Below are 11,617 nucleotides of genomic sequence, written 5' to 3' on the forward strand. Positions count from 1 at the left end.
ACTCTTTGCAACCCCATGGACTATAGCCCTCCAGGCTCCTCTGTCCATGGGATTCTCCAGGCAAGAATACTGGAGTGGGTAGCCATTTGCTTCTCTAAGGGATCTTCTTGGCCCAGAGATCAAACCTGGGTCTCCTGCCTTGCAGGTGGATGCGTTACCATCTGAGCCACCAGGGAAGCCCAAAATAGACTACTGCTCATAAATGGCACCCCACTCCAGTACTCTTGCCTGGTAAATCCCATGGACAGAGGAGCCTGGTGGGCTGCAGTCCATGGGGTCACTAGCAGTCAGACACGACTGAGCGACTTTGCTTTCACTTTTCACTTTTATACACTGGAGAAGGAAATGACAACCCACTCCAGTGTTCTTGCCTGGAGAATCCCAGGGATAGGGGAGCATGGTGGGCTGCCATCTGCGGGGTCGCACAGAGTCAGACACGACTGAAGCAACTTAGCAGCAGCAGCAGCACTCATCAGTAAAGAGGTATAAGTTATGATATACCCCCACAGCATGATGATTCTAAAAAACCACTATTCTGAGTGAAAGAGCCAGGCATAAAAGTCTACATACTGAAAGAACTCATTTATTACAAGTTCTAGAAAGGCACACCTAACTCGTGGTGGTATAAATCAGGGCAGAGGGCAGGACTGACTGAGAAAGGGACATGAAACATTTTTCCAGGGGGTGACATGGAAATGGTTTATGTCTTGATTAAAGTGTTGGTTACCATGGGCATACACATTTGTCAACTCTTTGTGACCCCATGAATGGCAGCACGCCAGGCCTCCCTGTCCATCACCAACTCCCAGAGTTCACCCAAACTCATGTGCATCGAGTCAGTGATGCCATCCAGCCATCTCATCCTCTGTCGTCCCCTTCTCCTCCTGCCCTCAATCCCTCCCAGCATCAGAGTCTTTTCCAATGAGTCAACTCTTCGCATGAGGTGGCCAAAGTAATGGAGTTTCAGCTTCAGCATCATTCCTTCCAAAGAAATCCCAGGGCTGATCTCCTTCAGAATGGACTGGTTGGATCTCCTTGCAGTCCAAGGGACTAGCAAGAGTCTTCTCCAACACCACAGTTCAAACGCATCAATTCTTTGGTGCTCAGCTTTCTTCACAGTCCAACTCTCACATCCATACATGACTACTGGAAAAACCATAGCCTTGACTAGATGGACCTTTGTTGGCAAAGTAATGTCTCTGCTTTTGAATATGCTATCTAGGTTGGTCATAACTTTCCTTCCAAGGAGTAAGCGTCTTTTAATTTCATGGCTGCAATCACCAAAATAAACATAACCTTGCTTTAATTAGCCTGGCCATATGGTTACATACTGGGGACTTTGATTTTTATGTAAGCCAAAGCAAGCTGGAATCCCTGTTCCTTTCTTCTCCCTCATTTACTTCCATTTATTTTGCAGAACTCAGCATGGAGTCTACCTAGATCTAAATGGGCTGCGTGGACAAGTTGTTAACCTTTCTGACTTCTTCACTGTAAAATGAGGGAGCTTAATCCAAGGCTCTAAAATGCCTCTGGTCCCTAAGATTTGCCCTCTTAAGTAGATTGTCAGGATATGTTTAGTTAATAAAATCTGAAAAAAATAAAGTACATTCCCAAAGTCAAGTGTAAGCCCTTTGCCTCAACAAAGCATAGGGCTTTTGCTTCCCGATGGCAGTCAGCATGTTTTGGCTAATAACGAAGCCTCATCTCTAAGTCTCATGTAGAATCATGTTTTAGGAGGGACACAAGTGGGTAAAGAATCCACCTGCAATGTGGGAAACCTAGGTTCTATCCCTGGGTTGGGAAAATGCCCTGGAGAAGGGAATGGCTACCCACTCCAGTGTTCTGGCCTGGAGAATTCCACGGACTATGCAGCCCATGGGGTCGCAGAGAGTCGGACACGACTGAGCAACTTTGACTTGAAAGGTTACCTACTCTTTCCTTTAGGCAAGAACATACTCACAGCAAATCAGATATTTGAAAGTTGATAGCTTTACTCTGATTTTTAAAATGGCAATACATAGTTTTGTAGAAAATTTGAAAATGCAAGAAACTGCAAAGGAAAAAATAATAATCTTTTTACTTTTTCCACCTAGGGTTAACTTATTATATTTCTGTATGTATCCTTCCAGTCTTTTAATTCATGTATCTATGATATTTTTAATCTTTATACATATGTATATATGTCATTAACATTTTTCATGTTGCTCTCCCACAAATTATTTTTTAATTACTCTCTTCTAGCCCAGGGATTTTCCTGTCAAGGACCAAACAGAAAATATTTTTGGTTTTGTTGGCAATTTGGTCTCTGTCACAACTGTGCAGTTGTGCTGTGGGAGCCGGAAAGTAGCCATAGGCAATAAATAGATGGTCATGGCCATATTTCAGTAAAACCTGATTGAGAAAACAGGCAACCAGATGGACTTATTCTGAAGGCCATTATCTGCTGACTTCTGGACTTTAAAAAATCTTGTTCATTGTTTAGGAATATTTCAAAATTGATCTGACCCGTAGCCTATTGTCAACACAAGCTATTTTCGATTTTTTTGCTATTATGAACAATAATGTGATATGTATACCTATGATTATTTCAGTTAGATAAATACCAAGAAATAGAATTGGTACTAAGACCAAAGTACCAATAGAACAAAGTACATACACACACATACAATCGTGCACTTTGTCCTTCTACCCCTGAGAGAGAATCTCTGTTAAAAGTGCGATGTATTCCTCTCAGATTACGTATATGCTTACATAGATTCCCCCTGCTGCCCCATAAATGGCATCACACTATGTTTCTGGTTTACTAATCTGCTCTTCTTGTTTAACCCTGATGTGTTAATAGAATCATTTTGACTGTTCTGTAAAGGGGCAGAGACAAAACCAACACTACAGGTACGTCACAATGTTAGTCCAATTCTCTGTTCAGAAATACCTAGCTTATTTCCGATTTCTATTAAAATTATACTGGAATAAATACGGGAGGGGGGCTTGTTTTTATCTAGTGTGGTAAATGTGGGGAAGGTAGGTGGTGTGGGGACTTTAGCAACATAAGCTCCAACACTGGACATTGTTCTCAACTGAAATCCAAAAAGCTTGTACAGCATGACAAACATATGTATCTTGTATTAAGTAGAAAATTATTAAATTCTTGCAATTTAAAGATTCTAAAACTACTTCCAAAAAATTTTTAAAATTCCATGAAGTTTATTTGCTAATTCGACATTATTATATACGTCTAATATATAATAGATGTATATAATCAGGCAGTATCAACTGCTTTACTATACCTTACCTCCAATCTGCAACATGATGTTAGGTAGAAAAATATCATTCAACAAATACTTGCTGTGGTAAGAACTTAATTAGACGCTGGGATGAATACTAAGACAATTCTTTCCCTGAAGGAACTTTAATTTGGTATATTAACAGGGCTTGTCTTTTAAGATCTTAAACCAGTGAGTGTATCTCACATTTTGACAATTTTTTTTGTATGTATCTTTTAGGGAGGAATTCAGATTCAGAGAAGAAAGGCAAAGCTTTCAGGAGATGAGACTTCTGCTGAACTTTTAGGACAAGCAAGATCTGGATATACACGAATAATTTCAGAGCTAGAACTACTGTACCTAAAAGATTTAACTGCATTTGGCTAACACTGAATGTGTGCCTTATAATGACCTCTTTCATTTCTTTCAGCAGTTCTGTGAGACAGGGACTGTTCCAACCCACAGATAAAGAAACCGAGGCACAGAGGCCAGGCAACTTGTTTCAGGCCTTCACCTAAGCCAGTCCTGGAAGAATCGAGGTTCAAACCCAGAGAGCACAGGGCCACCGTGTCCCCTGCCTTCTTCAGCAGACAGGTGACAGTCTGTCTGGGGAAGCACCTCACGTGGTTGGACTGGGCGCCGCAGCACAGCAGACCAGGATAACAGCAGCCTGACTAGGACAGGAAGCAGCAGGAAAGTGCCTTGCATTCATCAACAGGCTCACAGATCGGAAGAGACGGGGCCCAAAGAGCTTCAGAGCTTATAAAAAGTGCACTTTGCTTTTAAAAAATGTTTTTGTGTAAAATCAAATGTCTTTGATTTTATACAAATTTGAAACCCAGGTGTTATGGACTACATGTTGGTGTCCCACCACCACCCCCCCATCAAAAAAAAAAAAATCCATCATGTTGAAATAAAACCTCTAGAGGACTACATTCAAAGGTGTGGTCTTTGGAAGGTTATTGGGTTTAGAGAAGGTCAGACCGGGTAATGAAAGGAGGGTCCTTAAAAGAACAGAAAGAGATCAGAGCTCTCTCTACGTGCCATGTCCCACATGAGAGGAAACAGGAAAAGACAGGCCTCACCAGAAACTGACCGTGCTGGCACCCTGGACTCCGACTTCCCGACCTCCAGAACCAGGAGACGTGTTTGTTGTTTAAGCTACCCAGTTTATGGTATTTTGTTAAAACAGCTTAAACACTAGGACATCAGGGAAATGTCTTTCCCCTGGTGTCAAATGTAAACATTCCCTTCAAACCATGGACTAGGAAATTGACCAGATGTAATACAAAGTATGTTCAAAAAGTATCCCTTCCTCCCTGCAAAGCCCTGTGTGCCTGGGGACCCTGGGGTGTGTGCTCTGGGGCGAGTCTCCTTGCAGACCCAGGGCTCCTACCATCTGCCGGAGGCAGGTGTGTGATGAAAGGAGAGGGAAGATGCTATCACGGCACATCGGTTACAGGGCATGGGGTTATAAAGAGGAAGAGAACACACAGATGAAAGGACTAGAGGTAACGTGGACACAGGACATCTGCAGAATGTGGGTCACGGCATCTTACAGAGCTCAAGGTCACGCACTCCTTAACTTTGCTCTCAACAACACAAAACTTGGTTGTCAAAAGATTTCTGCAAGAGGCCATTCTTCTCCTTCATTCCTCCCATGTGGGGTGATTCTTCCATCCCATTGGTGCAATGGGAAAATTACGGGCTTTGGACAGTTGTGTGCCCCGTTTATCTCTCTGAGTCAGAGTTCCTTCAAGTGTAAAAGGAGCATAATGAGATTCGCCTGGTGTTAAACAAGAGGACACCAACTTGCAGTGCCTGATCCATGCTAGCTTAAAGGAATTTAGGTAGAGAAAGAGATAATTTCTTGGAAACAAGAACTGAGGCAAAGTGTGCCCAGACACTTGGTCGGATGCAAGCACATGTGTTGGACAGATCTTTAGTACAGAGAACCAGTTCACACTAGGACCAAACAATCCTATGGCTTCACTTTGGTCCCTTGGGGAGCCCGGAATCAACCCAGACTACCATGTGTCCCAAGACTCTGTTCCATTTCCTTTGCTGTCCTTTGAAAGCAGGTCAATGTATCTCTTCCTCCTTTTGACTTCCCCTCGAGACTAATCCCTGAGAGTCACATTTAGAGATAAAACCTTATGCACTCCCCAACCACCACGCCCCCAACCTGTGTAAGGCTAAGGCGCATGACAGTAATTTTGTACTATTGGAGGAAATGGCGACATGCTCCAATATTCTGGCCTGGAGAATCCCATGGACAGAGGAGCCTGGTAGGCTATAGTCCATGGGATTGCAGAGGCGGACACAACTGAAGTGATTTAGCTTTAGCATCCTACAAGGGATACTTGTAATAACTTTGTTTTATTGTAAGCTCAAACCCAGAGATTCATTTGTTTTCAAGGCCATTTTGCACTTGAAGAGTTGACTCTTCTCCCCCTCTGAAATGTAGTAAATCCCAACTACAAGAAAAATCAGCAGCATTGGACAAAGAACTTGTTCCAAGGATCAGTTTCCCTCTCAACAAACGAATTGGCTGATAAGAGAATAAACTTCTCTAAAAACAAGCAACAACTACAAAAACAAAACCTCTGAACAGTGATGGTAGCCATAGTAATTATCACAGGGAGGCAGAAAACCAGAGAAAACAAGATTCAGGTTCCAGCTGTAACACTTCTTAGCTCTTTCATCTCGCCAAACGAGGTCACCAACTCTTTCCTTGTCTACCTTGTGGGGTTTTGTAAAGATTCAAGAATGTATGCCAAGCATAAAAACTGTAAAGTAAGACACCTCATTCTACATCTGCCACATATAAATTAAATATGCTTTAGGCACACAGTAGTGCATAAGCCACTATTCTAACATGCATTGTTACTCATTATTTGGTAAGCAATCTAGTATGCTTCTGACAGTCTTTTATATTTTATTAGAAGAAAATGAAATGTAAGGACTTCTCTGGTGGTCCAGTGGTTGAGAATCCTCCTGCCCATGCAGGGGACATGGGTTCGATCCCTGGTCCAGGAAGATCCCACATGCCATGGGACAACTCGGCCCATGGGCCACAACTGAGCCCTCACCCTAGAGCTCGAGCTCAGCAAGAGGAGAAGCCACACCGCAATCAGAGGCTTGGGTGCCACAACTAGAGAGTAGCCTCTGCTCTCTGCAGCCGCAGAAAGCCACGTGCAGCAACGAAGATCCAGTGCAGCCAAAAACTAAACAAAAAACATTTTTTTTAAGGAAAGGGAAAAGTTAGGTGTCAAGGTTTGTCAAACATCACACTAGTTCCTTGTATCATGCATTCTCGATAAAAAAGGCAATCTTTGAGGCTCTGGCCAGCAAAATCAGCAAGCCAATACCTCAAACAGAAGGATGGAACAAGGTTTTCATCCACAACTGGGGTGGAGGTGACAGAGAGACTACTGTGATTTAGACTCACTCTATCATTTCCAGATAATCCAAAGAAACATGAATTATCCAACAATTTCCTCTTTGAACCATATTATCTTACCTTTGTGCCCTCATCCCACTGAGGTCCTCTGAGGGTCATGCCTTCATCTTTTATCAGGGGGCCCAAAAACAACTGATAGCAAACCACTGTTTCAGTGACTACTGAAGTCTGGCTAAGGACATCACCTTGGGGCTCACTTTGTGAAAGAAGAGGATGATAATTTCTTTCAGAACTGAGCAACAGAAAGGACTCTGCTTTCCTTGAAGAATTAGTGATTTATCATTTTGTTATTTTTTACTCTGTGAACAATGAGAATCTGAATTATGATTTTGTTCCTCTGTGCACAATGAGAATCTGAATTATGGAGCAGGGACCTGATTTTATACCTCTCCATGAATGACCTTATACTGTTGTGAATTATTTCTCACCTTAAATCCAAGGGGAGGAAAATAACACACCCCAGTTGAATTAGTATCCTGTTATCAGCTTATTTAAAAAATAGTGCTTGAAGAAAATAACCCTCCTGTGGTTTTAATAGCTACTTAAAACTAAATAATTTTTTACAAACATTTAAAGAAAGCAATAATCTGTTTTAACTGAAGAAAACCATAATACTAATTTTGAAAAGACTGTTGATGTCATGGTGGTTTATTGGGTAAATACAAAGTATAGGCTCTTGCTTTTTTTTTTTTAAGCAAAGCCAAAGAGATTAGAAACCAAGTAGACACATTCTTTTTTTAGAATAGAAACATAAATTAGTTTAAACTAACAATTAGGCACTTAAAATGTAAATGTAAAATGGCATTTTGAAGTACAAACTATAGTTAACGCACCCAAATTCCTCCTGAAATGTTTTTACAAACACAAAAGCACAAGCATGGAAAACATATTTCTAAACTAAGAGAATTTCCCCTCTTGAAAAAAAGAACCTGAATTCAAATCCGTATGACAGACCAATGATTAAGGTACCAGTGGGTAAGAGAAAAGAGTTTCTGAAATTTACATATTTAATTAAAACATAAGCATTTAATAAAACTATTACAGTAATATACAGTATATATCATAATGAAAAATATATGTCAGGAAAATAATGAATTCTAGACTTAGAATTTTACTTTACAACAAGGCACTTAACACATTGAAACAGTACAGTAAATTTCCGAAAGATGCAATTGGCTACCTCTCAAACCTTGTAATAATCTCTTTTGTGAATATAGTATAACATAACCATACATTTTGCAGCATTAATCATTGCATATAAGGTAAACTAAATAATGAATTCCAACTTGGCAATTAGATTAGCTTATAGCTTCTTTTTCTTTTAAAGGACAGTTTTAAATAAATCCACAATAAACAGCTATTCTTATTCATGATTCATTCAGAACACAACATAGTTAGATTAATGAGTAATAAAATAAATCAGAACTTACAAGGTGTGTATCTGTATAAAAACTTATCTTTGGGTACCTTTTGACATGATTTTCAGGGTTTAGGTATTGAAGTCAAGAGCACTTCTTAATAGAAGAAATATTTTTAGCAAGTAAGTCAGAGGAGTTAAATTATTGCAACACAATGACATTAAAAAAGGACTCTTTATACATACAAATAGAAAAGCCTTCAACATATGGCATATTAATTATAATATGTCCGATTTAAACATGTAAACTCATTTATTAAGAATTCCTTCTCATACTTCCTTACACTACAGGAGTGAGTGTGTTAAGACTGGCTTACATTTGAAATCAGCTTTATAGCGCAAAATAAAGTCAACAATATAAAAGAATTTTAATAGAAATATTCAAAATATTCAAGGAATAAGATGTTAACTCTCAAAAAAGTAACTGCATGAATTCTAGCATGTAAAAAAAAAACAAAAACACACACACAAGAAAGATGGCCAATTTGGTGTTTCAAGATAAACAAAGTATAGGAAGTTATAAAGGGAGACGTTAATGATTGTGATAGTGAGAGGTGAAAATGGTCAGCAAATTTTCTTTGATCAGATGGATAAAAGATTATAATTATAACCCCTGTGATCTAAGCACATTTTCCCTTTGGAAAAGGTTTTAAATGCCTTTGAAATAATTCCTTTTGAAAAAAATAATTACTTTTCATGATGCTTTCAGATTACTGGTAAAAATAATAATTTTAAAATGCCTTTAAAACCTTGGAAATACACTTGTGCCTAGTTTGTGTTCCAAGATCTATAACATATTTCCACAAGAGGGCACTGCTGTACAGCAGAGAACCTTATGCACTGTCATTCATCAACCAGCTCAGTCACAACCACCTCCCCACCTTCCTTCCATAGCAAAACTTGTTTCCCAAGATGCCAGGAAATTAAATACCAAATTCCAAATTACCTTGGGTGGAACTGAGTGGGTAAGAAGACTGTTTTCAGAGCTAATGCAGGAACTTAGAAAAAAAAAAAAAGAATCTGAAAGGAACTCATTTTCACTTGAAAGATTTTTTTAAAATGTGGCATCATTCATAGAAATTATATATTATAGAAATATTGCACCAAGGACTTAATCACAGAAAAAGTTTCAAACTGGAGCACTGGCGTACAAAAACAAGGATAATAGATAACATCATATGTTGTTTCAAAAGGCAAGCTCATAATTATGTTCTTTTTTTCAGTCGAGGTATAATTGACATAAAACATTATATTAATTTTAGGTTTACAATGATTTATTTCTACATATTGTGAAATTATCACCACCGTAAGACTAATAATTGTTTAAGATTTATATCCCCAAGTGGCATATGGGGTTGAACCTCAAGTTTGGTTTCCTAAATGTAAATGGGTTTTGCTATTTCTCTTATTTTCCCATCTAGAAACTCTGATAGTCCCCTCTCCCCTTATTTTCATACCACATGCTTCCACAGCATTTATTAAAGAGCAGTGGCATATACATGGGAACAGTGGTGTCCATACATGGGGTCATAGATGTTTTTAAAGTTCTTCAAAAGGTGATGGTATTTAAAAAAAACAAAAACTGGATTACTTGATTAAAATGCAAAGTTTATACTGTTTTCAAGGTTGTCCAATAATCAATACACCATGATTTTTAAAGCTTAAACACCTTTCCTTACTTAATTTGAAAAACAGTGGGTTATACTAGATATAGCTGAATGAGGCTCTAAGGTATATCAGGTTGTTTTATTTAAATTCAAGGCTCAAGGAATATATCAGTGTTAGGAGAACAAAACTCAAGCTTCTGTGTCAGATACTTTTCCTCACAATTAGACAGGAAAAGTTTAAAATCAGTATTTTCAAGTGGAATACATTGTCTTATCGCAAGCGTCAATATTTAACAAATGAAAATAAGTGAAAATTACGTAGAAGTATAGCTAAATACACCATGTAAGCTGTACATATGGTTCTTATTGACTTAATAATAAATACTGGAAAGACTTCTTGCATTTCAAAACCTGCCAAGGATGTATAGGGTTTCAATTCGTGTTTTAAATAAGTAAGTTAGTCTTTCTACTTTCTGATTCAACCTTTAGTGTTTCTCTTTTACAGAAAGAATCATACTGAAAACATACACAGAATTTTAGCACCAAAGGATGATGACCCTTCTGAACAGAATTGTTTTGTGCTTCTCTTAGACAAGTTCAAGTTCAATTTTGTGTCAAGGCTGACTCATTGACAATGACAAACTTAGGGATGTTTTTCATTCTAAGTGGGGAGAAATCTTCACCATCAATATAAAGGTAACTGCCTCCTGCTACCCAGACTGACTTCTCCCCTGACTACTGTTGATGATTTTGTAACCTTAAAATTTTTTTTCTATGATTACTAGAAGTTTAAAGAAATCAAGCCAAGAATTTTCCAAAAGATTCAACAGCATTAAACAATGCACTAAATCTGGCTGGATTTTTTGTTTTAATCCATCTTTTTTTTTTTTTTTAACATCACCTGAAAGAACTTTAGAAGCAGCTACCCCCCTTTACTGAGGAGCCGTCACCATCTAACGCACCTATTCTAACCGCAGATTACAGTGCAGCACCGTGGTATAATTTCAGGGTCAAAGTAAAATTACTCAACTGTGGTATGTGTCCTTAGGACCAGTACATAAGAAACGAGTCTCTTGCTAAAAGGCAAGGATGAGATAAACTTTTGGACTCTATCTTGGTTTTTCCATAAAGCACAATGGAACTAGGAAGAACTGGTTTTCAATGACATGTGACCAGTTGGATTTCTGAGTTCCAATTCACGGCTCCATGACAGATCTCAGCCAGGGTGTGTGTGACCTGGGAGAAAAACACAGGCTTGTTCCCCACAGGGCAGGAGTGTCAGTTCGTACACCTATGTATGTTCAGCCTGTGCTACACTGTTGACTGCCCTGGGGGGTACAGATGCGAATTTATATGAGGAGAACAGAAGCCCCCGTCATTCGCATACACAGCCCCATGTCTCCTGTATACCTGTCATAGGGATCTCAAAATGAAATATTTACACACATGTGAAATCTGCGGGGTGTCTCAAATACTTCTCTATTGACTTAGTTCACTTTTTAAGTTATAAAATTATCAGTTAAAAAAAAAAATAAAGTGAAAGTGACACGTAGTACATTGGCTGGTAGCAGCAGCACATATTCCCAGACCTGACCCTGACCTCCCCTAAGGCAGGGCAGAAACAAGGTTCACCCAAAGTTCACTCACAACCCACGGCTAAGAAGCCTAATGCTAAAAACCACTCTCAGCATTTGGAGATTTTATTTACACAGTAGCTGTCTGTATCCAGATATCTTTATTTATTTAAAATTTTAACAAATTCTTTTGACCTTGGAGGAAAAAAAAAAATCCTGAAAAAATTCTGAAGTAGAGAGCTTTCCTGGAGAAAGAATAAGGAAGGAGTAATATGTTCTTTGGCACCTCTTTA

Source organism: Capricornis sumatraensis, chromosome 7, assembly GCF_032405125.1.
Source record: "Capricornis sumatraensis isolate serow.1 chromosome 7, serow.2, whole genome shotgun sequence".
Lineage (NCBI taxonomy): Eukaryota > Metazoa > Chordata > Mammalia > Artiodactyla > Bovidae > Capricornis > Capricornis sumatraensis.